The sequence below is a fragment of the Phocoena phocoena genome, chromosome 7 (assembly GCF_963924675.1).
Source record: "Phocoena phocoena chromosome 7, mPhoPho1.1, whole genome shotgun sequence".
Classification (NCBI taxonomy): Eukaryota; Metazoa; Chordata; class Mammalia; order Artiodactyla; family Phocoenidae; genus Phocoena; species Phocoena phocoena.
Window position 1 is genome coordinate 69,214,567 of NC_089225.1, and position 16,154 is coordinate 69,230,720.

The 16,154-nt window shown below is 36.3% G+C and overlaps 1 pseudogene; it reads left to right on the top strand.

The window, feature by feature from the left end:
• LOC136125402 (serine/threonine-protein kinase VRK3-like) overlaps positions 1–16,154 on the top strand; it is a 60,407-nt pseudogene that overhangs the window by 25,322 nt on the left and 18,931 nt on the right.

Genomic DNA, 16,154 nt, shown 5'->3' on the forward strand with positions numbered 1-16,154 from the left:
CACTGTATTTATTATTTACTGCCCACCTAGAATGAAAACCACCAAATATCACTTGCTCAATCAAACTGCAATAACTCTCACTTCTCAGAGATAATGAGATTCAACTGAATCTAAATGGGAATATATTTTGCTAATTCATAGTCACAGTCCTAAAAGTGAATCAAAATGTCAAAAATGGAACTATAACTCTGGGTAGAGAGTAGTAACAAATGTGGGATATTCTAACATGGACTCAAGTTCAGTATTTATCAGATAAAAGGCAGTATTTTACCTCACAATTTTAGTAAGTGTAAAATATGTTTAATATCTTTTCCCTTTTCTCTTTAGAATTGTCGGGGTCTACTTTAGAAGAACAGGACCTGAGAAACTACATAGCCACACGGCTTGATACCTCTATTCATCCTAGGTAAGATTGGATGTGGTCCCATTATCACCTTTAAACACAGTTTTACTCTTTGTAGTTCACAACCTGTAATCTGGTTTAATAAAGAAAGGGATTTCCCTTGAAACTTGGAATAATCTATGGCATGCTTCATTGACTTGATGTTTATTGAGAATTAATCCAAAATTTTAGAAAAGGATGTCAAGCCACGTCTCCTTACCAACCATAAGAAATTATTGTATAGCATTTTTTTAAGCATAGAAAAATATAAATAGAATCTTATATGGTAGAATAATATGTATCATTTTTTTCATTTTATCAGTACTTTTCCCCTCATTCTGCTTAGAAATCCCCAGCTCTTTTTTAAGGGAAATAGTTGAACACGTACTTAGGCACATCACAGTGCAATTAACCTCACTACACATGTTTTCTGAGGTGGGCATGTGACCAGACAATGTCAACAGTCTTTCTCTAGGATATTTCAAATAGGGAATTAAAAAATAGAGTCCCTTCCTCTCCAGTGATGAAGCTGAAAAGATGTGAGCCTTGGAGCCACAAATGGCCATAATTGCAGCTTAATCAAGAAAGGCACACAGAGAGGTTAAAGGCAACAAACACAGAGAGAGAAACAGAGACAAAATACTACAGAAACTGGGAGATACTAGAAATCAAACTCTCCTAGCTAGACAAAAAGCAAATTTCAGAATGAGCCGTAATCAGATACTAATACAACAAGAGGAGAGGATATATCTGAGCAGAATTAATCAACAGAAGTTAGAGACCAAGGGTAATTTAATCTCTTTAGATTCTATTAAATAGTTATTGGACCAGAAGACAGACCTAGGGTAATAAAGCATATTCCAGAAGATGTGGAAATTTTGTATGCTCTTGTGCTGTAAAATACAGAATGTTCAAGGGCACTAAGGTGAACTCAGAAGTTTCTGAGATCAATTCACTCTGAATCAACCACCTGACAGTATCATCCACATCCCTGTGGCATACTCTATGGTTTGGCTCTGTTCAAAAACAAGCAGTCCATAGTCTCTTCTAACTAAACTTTTTCTCTCCGCAAGTGGTGTACATGCTGACTCTCATGATCCTTGACTTCATGACAGCCAAGTGTGGCCACACGTCCCCATTATGGCCAATAAGATATAAGGGATCTTCCTGGGGGGTAGGAGGTATGGGCTCTGGAAAAGCTTTTAATAGGGACAGGCTTGGTTTGCATACCTCTTCAGGTGCTTGCTCTTCTTCCTTTCATCCTTTCCTCTTTTTCTACCTGGACAATGGACACAATGATTAAAGACACAGCAGCTATTTTTAGACTAAGGATGGTGGTGACATATTAAACATGGTAGAGCAGGAAGATAGAAGGAAATTGAGCCCTTGCTGCTATCCTTGATCAGTCATTCAAGCCCTAGAAAACCTATCTTTAGACATTTTCTTATGTAAAATGAATAATATCCTAGGTATTTAAGCCCCTGTGAGTCTGGTTGGCTATTGCTTACAGCCAAATGCACTCCTGTTATAACAAGGGTTTATATCCCTGCCAGATTCATTGATCCATATAGATCTTTCTCCTTTTTTTACCCGTAGCAGCTTCAGCATTAGCAGATGTTCCTACATAACTCCAAGAAAAGCCCTCTCTATTCCAGGACCCACTGTCTTTCTCCTAACGCTTTTAGGTGGCAGGTGGAGGTCTATGTCAGTAAGCTTCCTACTTTTGAGTGGCAGATTTCGCCTTTCTAAACATTGTGAATGTTCATAATATGTCATCAGTTAGTGAAATATTAAGAAATAAATATATGATTTAAATGGACTTATTTGATTACTATTAGAAAATAAAGAGATTGTAAGCCATTCCATTACACTATGGAGAAATTTAATTTTCCACATCTTTAATCTTAATACATTGGTTTATTTAAAATCAGGTAACTCAACTATTTCAAATTTAATTTTATTATATAAGTCACTGTAGTATAAAAATTATTCTTAAAAGTTGATTTTTGCCTTCCTCCTATTATAATCAGTCTAATATCAAATACAATTAGAGTCTAAAAATGACATGACATTTTCAGAAATAAATTATAATTTCCTTTTAGAAGGAAATAGTTTCTAAGTCATTTAAGAATTAAAGGTTGTTTTTGTTTGTTTTTAATTTTTAAAAACTATATTCTGTAAGGAATTATTGTAATCATTTTTTCTTCTGTCAGGTCTTTTAAACAATGGACATGTCACCTGAGTCATTCTGTTAGAGTGATTCTGACATTAATTAATTTATCTTTGAGTTACTGCCATGGCTGTCTTTAACTTTCATTTATCTTTACTTTGCATACACACTAGTGAGCATGGAATTATATAGGTATTGTACCATTTCATCTTCTTTTTTTTTTCTTTTTTTAATTGAAGTATAGTTGACTTACAATACCATATTAGTTCCAGTTGCACAACATAGTGATTTGATATTTTTATAGACTATACCCCATATTAACTTATAAAATATTGGCTATATTCCCTGTGATGTACATTATATCCTTGTGACATTTATTTTATACCTAATAGTTTGTACCTCTTAATCCCCTCTACCTATCTTGCCTCTCTCCCCACTCCTCTCCCCTCTGGTAACCACTAGTTTGTTCTCTGAATCTATGAGTCTGTTTCTGTTTTGTTATATTTGTTTATTTGTTTTATTTTTTAGATTCCACAGGTAAGTGAAAATATACAGCATTTGTCTTCCTTTGTCTGACTTATTTCAATAAGCATAATACCCTCCAGGTCCATCCATGTTGTCACAAATGACAAGATTTCATTCTTTTTATGGCTGAGTAGTATTTTATTGTGTATATATACCACATCTTCTATATCCATTCATCTAAGCAACTTAGGTTGCTTCCATATCTTGGCTATTGTACATAATGCAGCTATAAACATAGGGATGCAAGTATCTTTTTGGAATAGTGTTTGTATTTCCTTTGGATGTATTCCCAGAGGTGGAATTGCTGGATCATATGGTAGTTCTATTTTTAATTTTCTGAGGATCCTTCGTACTGTTTTCCATAGTGACTGTACCAGTTTACAGTCTCATCAATAGTGCACAAGGGTTCTGTTTTCTCCACATCCTTGCCGTAATTTGTATCTCTTGTCTTTTTGATGATGCCCATTCTAACAGGCATGAGGAAATATCTCACTGTGGTTTTGATTTGCATTTCCTTGATGATTAGTGATGTTGAGCATTTTTTCACGTTCCTGTTGTCCATCTGTATGTCTTATTTAGAAAAATACCTATTCAGGTCTTCTGCCCACTTTTTAATTGGGTTGTTTGCTTTGTTGATATTGAGTTGTATGAGTTCTTTGTATATTTTGGATACTAACCCCTTAACAGATATATTATTACAAATATCTTTTCTGATTCAGTAACGTGCCGTTTCATTTTGCTGATGGTTTCCTTCACTGTGCAAATGCTTTTAAGTTTTGTTGAGTCCCATTTGTTTATGTTTGCCTTTGTTTCCCTTCCCTGAGGAGACAGATACAAAAAAAAAAAATTGCTAAGACTTATGTCAAACAACATAATGCCTATGTTTTCTTCTAGGAGTTTTATGGTTTCCAGCCTTACATTTAGGTTTTTAATCCATTTTGAGTTTATTTTTGTATATGGTGATAGGGAATATTCTAATCTCATTGTTTTACATGTAGCTGTCCAGTTTTCCCAGCACCACTTATTGAAGAGACTGTCTTTTCTCCATTGTATATTCTTACCTCCTTTGTCATAGATTAATTGAGCAAATGTGTGTGGGTTTATTCTGAGCTCTCTACTCTGTTCCATTGATCCATTTGTTTGTTTCTGTGCCCATACCATACTCTTTTGATTACTGTAGCTTTGTAGTGTAGTCTGAAGTCAGGGAGTGTGTCTGATATTTAATTTTAGTAGCTCCATATTTTCCTTTCATATTGCAACAGACTAAATTTTGTGTCCCCCTCCAGAATTCATATGTTGAAATCCTAACTCCCAATGTGATGATATTAGGAAGTGGGCCTTTGGGAGGTAATTAGGTCATGAGGGCAGAGTTCTCATGAATGGGATTAATGCCCTTATAAGAGAGACCCCAGAGAGCACTCTAGTCCTTTTTCCAGCCATGTGAGGATACAATGAGAAGTCCAGTCTGCATCCCAGAAGAGGGAGCTCACCAGAACCAGTAATGCTGGCACCCTGATCTTCCAGCCTCCAGAAATGTGAGAAATAAATTTCTGTTTTTTATAGGCCACCAGCTTATGGTACTTTGTTATAGCAGCCTGAACTAAGACATTTGTAAAATTAAAATGACTGATAATGAGCTCCTTACCTATCACCATTCTCAAAATAACAGCACATGACTATCTCCATAGTAAGAGAATCAAATGGCTTTTACTCAGGTATATGTTATGGACTGAATTCACATAGTTTACATTTCTCTATGACTGATCTTAACACTTAAAAAACTACTCCAAAAAAAAAAAAAAAAAAACTACTCCAGAAACCAAATCACAATACAATTTATGCCATTTCTCCTATTCCTTATGCTTTCCTCCTCCCACATATAAAAATTATATCTCTGTATAGACTTTATTGGTTACATGAATTTGAAGATTTATTGTATGAAAATTTGCATTTTTGTTCTTTATCTCATTTCCCAAGTAGTCTATCAATTTCATATTTAACTCCCAAAACCAACTCAATTGTCACAGGTTTAATTTAATGTATATGTATAAAAAGAGAAATATTCACTGCTTCAGTAATCTTTTAAAACATTTCTAAGTATATCATTAACCCATTGTAATAGGATAATGTGTTTGAATGTCTGTTCCCTAACTAGACCATGATATTTATCCCCACCTCAGAAATTTGTCTGGCAAACAAAAGGTTTTCAGTAAATGTATTTTGACTGAATTTGATCATAATAGATGTGAGGGCTGTAACTAAGTCTTCTACTTCCTTTATAACTCTCCAGGAGTGCTAATAGTACACAGAACATATTTAGCAAATGCTGATAAAACAGAAAATGAGGCTAGGACTGAATATATGGCCTTAAAATTGATTAGACATTGGTCTTTCCCTTCCGTAAAAAGAGTTCCATAAAAGTGCATTCTTCCTTAATTTTCCTAGTAATTACAACTAAAAATCCTGGATGAAATAATTATCAGAGGAATCTGAAAGCGGATAAAAGAACTAGCTAGGGATTTTGTGACTTGAGGAATGACTTAGAAGTGAATTCTAAATGTTTTGTTTGTTTGTTTTTGCTTCTAATATATCCTAGGCTGGGTACTAAGGAAGCCCATAAACTACAAATGCCAATGGTAACAGACTTTTTTTTAAAAAGCCCTAAGAAAGCATAGTCTCCCTAAACAAAGACTGGGAAAACTTATGTCCTGCGAGACATAACTTTTTTGACCTCCCTCCAGGTCTGTAATAACAAGATAAAAGTTGTGCCTCACTGCTTCCCTACAGTGTGCTCTGGAGACTGTAGACAGAACACTATCTTCCATCCCTGCTCTACACTTAGGAGGTAGTATCCCTACCTCTCCCCACCATGCATTGGAGAGACTGTGTGTCAGAACCCTATCAACCATCACCACACTGCACTAACATGAGCAGAGGTGCATCCCCTCTGCTCCATATTGAACACTGTGGCTGTGGAACTGTGGAGTTAGCTATATGGATAATCACAGTTTTATACTAAGTGAGCATCAGCAAAGAAGCAGCACTCTTTCACCTCTCATGTACTGTGGAGACAGTAAAATGGAGTCTTACTATCCTAAGCTTGTTCTAACTGAGTGACAGCAAAGATGAAGCACCTAGCATCCACCCAATTAGAAAGTGGAAGGTAGGCATAGGGAGAGAAGGGAGCTGCAGAAAAGTATTCTGTGTATAAAATTCTGGGCAGACTCCAGAGTGGCCTATGCTTCTAATTAGTCATTCATTGAAAAGCACATGAACAGAGCAGACCAAAATAGCACTACAAAGGTTTTGAAACCTCAGCATTTAAATTACAGCCCCCAGAGTGAGCCAGGACATGCATTCTGAACTTTAGCAGGAAGATTACCTACTAAAATAGAAGATATAAACATAACTAGTTTTATGATATATGACTTAATATTTCCAGAATATACTCCAAAATTATTCACCATATTGAGAACCAGAGACATCAATTTGAATAAGAAAAGAAAATCAACAGACTGCAAAACCAAGATATATCAAATATTGTAATTATTTGGCAATGATTATAAAATAGATATCATAAAAATTCTCTGATAAGATATTAGAAATTCTCTTGACTCAAATGAAAACAGAAATTTTGACAGAAATGGAAGATATAGAGAAAAAAATAAAATCTTAGAACTGAAAAATACAGTAATCAAAATTAAAAGATGAGTTCAATAGAAGAATGAATATGACAGAGGAAATAATGAGCCAACTGGAAGACAGATCAAGAAATTATCCAATTTGAACAACAACAAAAAGGAAAAGGGCCATTCCTCAAAAACCATAAACTATCAAAACATCCAACATAAAATAGAAAACTTGAATAGTCTTTAACAAAGTTGAATTTCTAGATAAAATCTTCTGAAAAAGAAATATCTAGCTTAGTTTTTTTTTTTTTTTTTTTGCGGTATGCGGGCCTCTCACTGTTGTGGCCTTTCCCGTTGTGGAGCACAGGCTCCGGACGCACAGGCTCAGCGGCCATGGCTCACGGGTCCAGCCGCTTTGTGGCATGTGGGATCCTCCCAGACTGGGGCACAAACCCGTGTCCCCTGCATCGGCAGGCGGACTCTCAACCACTGCGCCACCAGGGAAGCCCCGTATAATCTTCAAATCTGTAATGCTCTCCCTAATGCAATAGACTGAATAAAATCTCTCCTTAACTGGTGCATTTTGTCTTTGATAACATAAAATGCAATCAGATGTTTTGATTTTTGTTTTACAATATATTGTTTTGTATAGCAGATGATTCCTGTGATGGTAAATTTTGTGTCAATTTGGCTGGGATTTCCAAATTAAATTTTATTTCTGGGTGTGTCTATGAAGGTGTTTCCAGATGAGATTAGTGTTTGAATTGGTGCATTTAGCTCCTCCCCAGTGTGAGTGGGCAATATTCAATCTGTCCAGAGCCTGAACAAAACAAAAAGTAGAGAAAGCAGATATTTGTTCCACCTGCCCTTACTGCCTGCCTGCTTGAGCTATAAGTCTTTTGCTTTTGGATTGGTATTTATACCATCAATCTTCTAGTTCTGTTCAGACTCAGACTGGAATTACACAGCCAGTTTTCCTGGGTCTTCAGCTTGCAGACAGCAGATTGTGGGACTTCTCAGCCTCCACAATCATATGAGCCAATTCCTCATAATAAATAAATTAATTAATTAAATATCCTATTAGTTTTGTTTCTCTAGAGAACTCTAATACAATTCCATTGCAAGATTTGAATGTTAATAAAATTCTAAACTAGTAGCACAGTTTCTTATTAATGTACTTTAGAAAGATGCAAGTTGGAAACTAAGCTGTAAAAGATGACATGCCACCTTGAAAGTAATAATGAAATCAACTCTAAAACCAGTTTAGATCTTAAGAAGCCATTCTTGGGAAATCAGAATATGTCATCAGAGAATAGGGTCATAGGTCAGGCAAACAGGGAGGAGATTTTCCTGCAAATTTAAGCTTATGCCATTAATAAATAAGAACTTCCTGAAAATGAATTTGTAATTCTAATAATTATTTCAAGTATATTTGGGGTTAAGTCCATCACATCAAAAAAACAGAATTGGGAAAAGAAACTCTTTTATTTTCCCTCTTTAACATGCAGAGAAAATATAAAAGATTCTGCTGCTGAAATTTCTTATTTTTTCAATTTTTCCAAGATAAAAACAAATAGACAAAATGAGGTGGGTATTGGGGGTTACTGAAAAGAACCTAGTGCTGTGTTGTGCCTAATACAAAAAAAAGAGAAAAAAATCTCAGTAATTTTTTAGAGGAAAATGTACAAGTGGCAAAGGATATTTGGTGGGAAGAGTAGGTATATAAAAGGGAGTCTGTTGAAAATGGGAAAATGGAAGTATGGACTGAATATAGTGATTTTCCATCATCCATTTATCAAGGATGAAAAGGTCATATTTTCATCAAAAACTGAAGTTAATTTTATGGACTCTTCTTTTTCATCACTCTGTACCAGTGGCCAAATCCTGTAGGTTCCTTGCTTCAGTATCTTTCAAATCTAGCTCCTTCTCTCCATTTCCATTGTAACTCTCACCATAATTTCTCACTTAAACCACTGCAAAAGCTCCAAGTTGGTCTCCTGGGATCCACTCTTGCCCCCACTCTCAACCAAATCCCTTTTTTCTCATTATGGCTAGAATTTTTTTTTAATTTAAAATATAATTTTTTTACGTACTAAATACCTTAAATGTCTCACATAGTTCTTAGATTTAAAGTCTCATTTTATTAACATGTTCTATCTGATGTTAAAATTCTTCCCACTTCTCCCAAGGTCATTTCTAACCACTTCCATTACTGAGTACAAATTAGTCACTCTGCTTTTGTTTCTGTAACTGCTTTTTCACTGTTCTTCCTCAAGGCTTTTGAATGTCTTTTTCCCTCTGCCTAAAATGTTTTTTTTCCACTTCCTTTTTTTTTTCAACCCTGGCTTTTATTTATTCTCAGTCTTCACTTGTTTTTTGTTTTTTTGTGGTTTTTTGCGGTACGCGGGCCTCTCACTGCTGCGACCTCTCCAGTTGCGGAGCACAGGCTCCGGACATGCAGGCTCAGTGGCCATGGCTCACGGGCCTAGCCGCCCGTGGGATGTGGGATCTTCCCGGACCAGGGCACCGAACCCGTGTCCCCTGCATCGGCAGGAGGACTCTCAACCACTGCGCCATCAGGGAAGCCCAGTACCGTTTTTTGTGTGTGTGTTTTTTTTTAAGTCTTCACTTTTAATTTCACCTCTCCAGAGAAGTTTTCCCTGCCATTCCTCATTTCAAAAATTAGATTTAGTTTACACTCATATAGCAATCTATAGTCCATTCATGGCATTCCTCAAATTATGATCTTTTAATATTATAATATTTTAATATAAATTTTATAATTAATTAAATCTATAACCTATGGCAATCATATAGTCCATTCATGGTATTCCTCAAATTATAAATAAATAGCTATATTTTTGCTAAAACATGATATCAAAGAAAACTGGCAGAAGTCTTTTGTTTGCATGACAATTGTTTTAGAATCAACTGTTAAATAATGAAGACAACTTGAGTACCAGGAAACTAAGGTTAAGACCTTTCACCAGATTCGTCGGAAGTTGTCAAAAGACAAGCACTTCATGTGGAGATACTAAGACTGAAGAAAGTATCTGAATGTCCTCTCAAAAGTGTTTTGACTCAGCCCAGGGGAAATTGTTCCACATTATTAAGTGGATGAAACAGGGTTATAGACAATCTAAAAGGACAAGTTAACCTTTGCAGAGCAAAATGAAATAGTTGTAAATATTGGCTGAATGAGACACATTCTTTGGCAGCATTAGAGACAAGATCAGCATTTTAGGAAAAAACTAGCGATTCAGAAAGGCAACAAATTGCAGAACAAAACCAGCAACAGCAGTCAGAAAGATTTTGCAACCAATTCTGGGAGCATTCTTGATCATTCCTATTTTAGAACGTTTGGAAACAATTTTGTGAGTCATTAAATTCTTTCTCTTTTTAAAAAATTTAGTTGGCTTTGTGTTGGAATTCTGTAAAATGTAATACTAATCAATGCAAAACATTACTAAATAAAAGAATTACTCAGATGATTAAAGAAAGTTAATTTTTGCTTCCAGCACAGCACATATACCTAGGGCTTTATCAATGTGAGGAAGTGGATAGACCTTGGATAAAATATGAATTTTGTTGTAATACTGAGTTGAGGAGGTGGAAGTAAAGAAAATTTCCAAGGGGCAGGAGGGGACCCTGAAATCTGAGCTTGAATTAATAAGCACAGAAGAAAGGTAGGTTTTTCCTAAGGAACTTTCCAATATCATGATTGTCTAAAGGAAGAGGAGGAAGGTGAACCAGAGTGTACTATATTGAGCCAGGGAATCTGAAAGGGGCCATGAGATTGGTAATACTCCCTGGCTCAAAAAAAAGCAAAAGTGAATCTTCTCTGGATGAAAGCCTTTTCATTTTAGGCCCCAGTTTTTACACATGTTAAGATCAGCCAAATATGAGCTCTTATTAAAGACAGTCAAATTTATAAGAAAATAATCTTTTTAAGAGACAGAGACAGACAGCAAAAAGGAAATAATGCCATTAATTTTATATGTATAAAATATTTAAAGAAATAAGATACAATTATGTATGTGAAATATATAAAGAAACAATGCAATGACAAAAAAGAAAAAAGATAAAGCCAAATGGATCTTTCAGAAATAAAAATAAATTGAGGGGCATCTAAGATGGTGGTATAGAAAGACCCTGAACTCACTTTCTCCCATGGACACAACAGATTTACAGCTACATATAAGTAATTTTCCTTGGAAAAGAACCTGAGACCTAGATGAAGTGCATCTCCACAACAAAAGACAAAAGAGATGCATGGACAAGGGTAGGAGAGGCAAAAACACAGCCTTACCTCGGACCCCACCCTGGACATGGTGACCCCACAATCAGGAAGTATCCCCCAATACAAAACTCTCTCTTGAGGAGTGAAGGGATTGTGCCTCATGTCAGGCATCCCAACCCTGGGGGCTATCACTGGAAAGATGAGCTCCTACAATGTCCTGTTTTGAAAATCAATGGGGATTCAGACCAGGAGAATCTGAACTGCAGAGAACAGAGATTCCACTCTTAAAGGGTTTGCAAACAAACCCAAGCAAGCTGAGATCTAGTGCAAAAGCAACAGATTGAAAAATATCTCTACTATAATTGAAGGAGACTCAGTTACTAATTTTAAAGTGGTTGGCGAGAGGCAAGAACCTGTAGGGATTCTATCCAGGAACAGAAGTACTGGTAAATGCCAGTTTTACAAACTCATTTTTACATGACAGAGCCTGTTGCACCATTTTTGCTAGCCCTCCCCTCCCCACTCAATAAGCAAGCTGTAACCAACCTGGATGAGTGCCTCAAGCCCAGCCATCCTGCACAGAGACTGAATCACACCTAGAACAGACAAGCACCCTGAGTCCTGCCCTTCCTACACAGCAGACAAGCCACATCCAGGTCAGATGAACACTCCAAGCCCTGACCCCCCAACGCAGAGATCAAGCCATAACCTCGTAGCCAGGACAGGTAAATGACTCAAATCCTACAGTGGCCAAGCCAGGCCAGGTAAGCACCCTGAACCCCACTCTCCCCATGCAGCCAACACGGCCCTATTACAGATAGCATGCCTACACAGCGCAAGTGAAGGACACTCATAGAGTGCCTGGCTCTGGTGGCTGGGGGAGATTGCACTTCTGGGATACACAAAACAGCTCCTATACAAACCACTCCTTCAAGACAGGGAGGTAGTTATTTCAGGGAGACAGAGGAATATGTTCCAAAAACAAAAACAAAAGCAAAAAACAGGCAAGTGTCCAGAAAAAGACCTTAATGGAATAGATTAAGCAACCCACCTGATAAAGAGTTCAAATTAGTGGTCATAAAAAGCTTTCCAATCTCGGGAGTTGTATGGATAAACACAGCAAGAACTTCAATAAAGAGACAGAAAATATAGGAAAGTACCAAACAGAAGTTATAACTGAGCCAAAATATACACTAGAGGGGTTCAACAGCAGAATGAAAGAAATAGAAGCACAAATCAGCAGGCTGGAAGACAATGCAATGGAAAACACCCAGACAGAGAAAAAAAAAGGATTAAAAGAAATGAGGATAACTTAAGGGACCTCTAGGACAATTTGAAACAGAATATCATTTGCATTACAGGGGATCCCAGAAGGAGAAGAGAGAGAGAAAGGGCCAGAAAAATTGTTTTAAGAAATAATGGCTGAAAGCTTTACTAATCTGCGGAAAGAAACAGACATCCAGGACAGGAAGCCCAAAGAGTTCTAAATAAGATGAACCCAAACAGAGACATACTGAGATACATTATAATTAAAACAGTAAAAGTTAAGGATAAAGAGAGAATCTTAAAAGTGAAAGAGAAAAGCAACTTATTACATATAAAGGAAACCCCATAAGGCTATTGGCAGATTTTTCAGAAGAAACTTTACAGGCTAGAAGGGAGTGGCATGGCATAGTCAAAGTCCTGAAAGGAAAAAAATGCCAGCCAAAAATTCTGTATGCAGCAAAGAATTCAGAATTGAAGGAGAAATTAAGAATTTTCTAGATAAGCAAAAAGTAAAGGAGTTTATCATCACTTGACTGGCCTTACAAGAAATGTTAAAGAGACTTCTCTAAGATAAAAAGAAAAGGCACTGGACTTCCCTGGTGGCGCAGTGGTTGAGAGTCCGCCTGCCGATGCAGGGGACACGGGTTCGTGCCCCGGTCCGGGAAGATCCCATATGCCGTGGAGCGGCTAAGCCCGTGAACCATGGCCGCTGGGCCTGCGCGTCTGGAGCCTGTGCTCCGCAATGGGAGAGTCCACAACAGTGAGAGGCCCGCGTACTGCAAAAAAAAAAAAAGAAAGAAAGAAAAGGCACTAATTAATAATAAGAAAACATACAAAAGTAAAATCTCACCAAAAAAGGTAAACAAATAATAAAGATAGTGGATCAGTCACTTATAAAGCATGGATAAAGGGTAAAAGACAAAAGTAGTAAAACTAATTAAAAATACAATAATTCATTAAGAAAGATATGTAAAATAAAAATATGTTAAAATGTGTCATCAAAAATATAAAACATGGAGGATGGAAAATATAAAGCTTTGGAATGTGTTCAAAATTGTTACTATCAACTTAAAAGAGACTGTTATATACATAGAATGTTATATGTGAACCTCACAGTAACCACAAAGAAAAAACTCATAGTAAATACACAAAAGAAAATGAGAAAGGAATCTAGACATAACATTAAAGAAAACAATCAAACCAAGGGAAGAGAGAAAAAGAAGAAGAAAATAACAGAGAGGAGCTACAAAAACAGCCAGAAAGCAATTAACAAAATGGCAATACCTATCAATAATTGCTTTAATGTAAATGGACTAAATTCTCCAATCAAAAGACATTGAGTGGCTAAGAAAACAAGTAAGCTCTCCAAGAAGAGATACTTGTGCAGAGATCAAAACGGAGTGAGACAATGAGCTATCCAGACTTTGGCATAAGAGATTTTCAGGCATAAAGAGTAAGCAAAGAGGCAGGAGGGGATTTGGTGTACTCATAGAATAGCAAAGAGTCCAGAGTGGATGAGGCACAGGGAACAAAGGCCATGGAGTTGAAATACATTCAGAGAGATAGGCAGAGGCCAGATCTTGTATGCCATGGGAGGGACTTTGGGTAAAGTGTGTAGGAAAACCACTTGAAGGTTTAGAGCAGAAGAATGACTTGATATGATTGATGTATTAAACGAATCTTGCTTACTGTGAAAGAATAGATTATAGGGTGTTAGGGATCACCAAGACTGGAAGTAGGGAGACCAGGGAGAAAGCTACTACAGTAGTCCACACAGAGATGGTGGGAGTAGTGGGAATGGTGAGAGTGATTTGTTCCAGAATATATTTTGAAGGTGTAGACTACGAAACGTGTTGTATTGGATATGGATGAGGAGAGAAAGATGATGCAAGGATTATTTTCAAGGATTTTGACTTCAGCACCCAGGCAGATAGTGCTATTCACTGAAATATGAGAACATTGTAATAGGAAAAGATTTGGTAGGTAGTGTGGAGGTGGGGGGAGGTAGGAATCAATAATCCAGTTTTGGATGTGCTAGATTTGAGATATCTGCTAAACATCCAAGTGGAGAGGTTTAATAGTCATATGGTATATTTATAGAGTTCAAGAGAAAATGTACGGCTACTCAAAAATTGATCGTTATCAGAACTGAGGCAGTTAGAAGCTATGGAACTTAAAATTTCATGTAGGGCATGAACATAGAGGAAGAAAAGAAAACTCTGAGTCTAAGATTACTCCGATATGTAGAGATATAAAAGACCAGGATACAGAAAATGAGACAGATAAATGGTAGCTAGTGAAGAATGCAGAATTTTTTAGTATGAGACACAAAGATAAAACAGTAAAATAAATAAGCAAATCATGTAATGAGAAGGACTAGTTTTAGTGAATATTCCCAAAATTAAAATAGATGTTTTTAAAGTAACTTCAATTTTTTATTTATATTTTAAAATTTTCAATTTAATTTATTTATACTAAAAAGAAAAATAAACAGTTTACCCATTTCCCCTCTCACCCCACCTCTGATCTATGGTGAAGTGACTTCATTTTTTATCTTTGCTTACCTTCACAGATAGCAATGTAATTGATAAATTCTGATAGAGACCGATGCTTTCACAAAACTGGATTGCAGAATGACCCAAGTAATTTTCCGAAAGAAAAATATATATGAAAACTTATACTGTATTGTCAGTGTTGCTGTTCTTATACAAATAGATGGATAAAATAATAGGAGCAATAACTTCTGTAAAAATACTTTTAAAACCAAATCAAAAATCTTAGATACTTCCATTTTATTTAACCAAACATTGCAAATATTCATCAATTTAATTGCATCCTTGAAAAAGTGTTCAAAGTCCAGGCTTAACCAGAGCAAGTAATAAAACTCGAACAATGTTCTTAGAAGTTAACATACAGAGTTGGACCCATTAAAAAAAAAAAAAAAAAAGATTAAGGTGAAAAATACACATTGTGTGTTCCAAGTTAAAGCTTAAGTGACTAGAAGGATGAAAGTAATGAAAGCATATAGGTAAATGAAATATTTGTTTCATTTGTTGAAATAAATCAACTGTAGTTCCCTAAACAAATCAAGGAGATAATATAGTGCCCGAAATGAAATGCTCAGTATATCTAGCTGTTTTTAGTGTCCATTCACAGGAGAGGAAAGGAGCAATATAGAAAACATCTCCTTTTCCCCATTCATTTCCTTTGATCTATGTAGGATTTGCACAGCTACTTCTTATTTATATCTCCCAACCAGACAAATAGTTAAGGTGATATGGGAAAGGGACCTCCTCAGCAGCTTCTGACAACTCTCTTTCCCTCTAACCCAAAGCAGGAAGTCTGGGAAATGTACAAGCGCTTTCCATCCACTCCTCTACCATAGTCTATCACACATGCCCTTATGTCTTTGTAAGAAATCACGGTTACCTAACAAAGGTAACCATGCCTGCCTTTTCAGAGCCTTACTACTGGGGATACTCCCTGTGAAATATGCAGCTTAGGAGAAGTAGGATACCAAATAGTGGAGATTGCAGGTTCTAAGAATTCTATACCGTTGAAATAACATAGAATATGATTCGCATTCTAGTAAGTTAGGAATCTACTCATATATCTAGTCAAAAATTCTCATTCTGAAATTTAAAAATCATTACCTATACATTTAGGTATATTGTATTTTTAAAAGAAAACCTGTTTGTTTTCATGCTTTCCAGAGGTATTGCTTCAGATAATATGGGCATTCAAGGTGAATTTCAGGTACCAGTGTGGTCACATTACCTTAATTCCTGTGGCTGAAGTTGTGTGAATGAAAATATTTCAGCTCTCGCTGATGCTTTACTCTCGTAGCATACTGAGATGAATCCCAATCCTTTCCCTGCCCAATAAGCACAGATAGCTTCAAACAACACTGGTGAACTAGTGATACCTACACTAAGGGCATTC